Source organism: Etheostoma cragini, chromosome 3 (genome assembly GCF_013103735.1).
Source record: "Etheostoma cragini isolate CJK2018 chromosome 3, CSU_Ecrag_1.0, whole genome shotgun sequence".
Lineage (NCBI taxonomy): Eukaryota > Metazoa > Chordata > Actinopteri > Perciformes > Percidae > Etheostoma > Etheostoma cragini.
Window position 1 is genome coordinate 8,715,133 of NC_048409.1, and position 951 is coordinate 8,716,083.

Consider the following 951-nt stretch of genomic DNA (forward strand, 5'->3'; position numbering starts at 1 on the left):
GTTCACACACACGTCGTCGCTGGTCGGGTAATCTCTCCTACACACCCACCAAAGGAGAGAAAACGTACATCGAAGCTCGTTGAACACCATTTTGTACCATTCCGAGTAAAGAAGTCGTCTACCTCGGAAACCAAAGTAAAACGGTGCACACCGTTTCGAGATTAAACGTGCCCCAGTTTTAAAATAAATGATAATCATGGAAAAATGTAGAAAAACTGACATGGATTTCAATTTACAACTTGTACCCTCGCAATTTCAGTCAAGATGTCCAGTTGGCTGAAAAGTTAGTGGCTAGTATGTAGTGGCTAGTTTATAGAGCTGCTCACAACGAAAGTCTCTTAGTCCCTATTGTAACATTGTTACCATACTCCCCTGCTGAAAAGTGAGTGATTGTGATTATGAGTTACGTAAATTCTGTAACACATAGTAGTAATATGTTATCTTACAACGGGACGTTTATTTAGCTGGACAGGAGACAACTATTTCTATGCAGTTTGTATGCTACGTATTAAGTATTACTACTCTCGCCTGTGTCAGTAGGTCTAATGTTATAGATCATCTGACTATGAGATTACATTCTTACCATGTAGTAGTATGACAAATTACAACTACGGTACATTTATCTTACTTTGGCAGGTGTACTTGTGGAAACTGTGCACACATGCCCCAGGAGAGAGAAAATATATGTTGCAAAGAAATACCTCAGGTAACTAAAACTAAAGATACATTAACTCAAGCTACTTTCTGCTCATTCAACATTATGAAATAACAGCAAGCTCATTGTGTTTATTTTACAGGTCATGAGAAGAATGGCCCAGGTTCCCGAGGAGATAACCTGTATGACTCACCATCCTGGCCTTCATCTGGTGTGCCTCAATATATACAGTGGGTACGGAAAGTATTCAGACCCCTTTAAATTTTTCACTCTTTGTTTCATTGCAGCCATTTTCC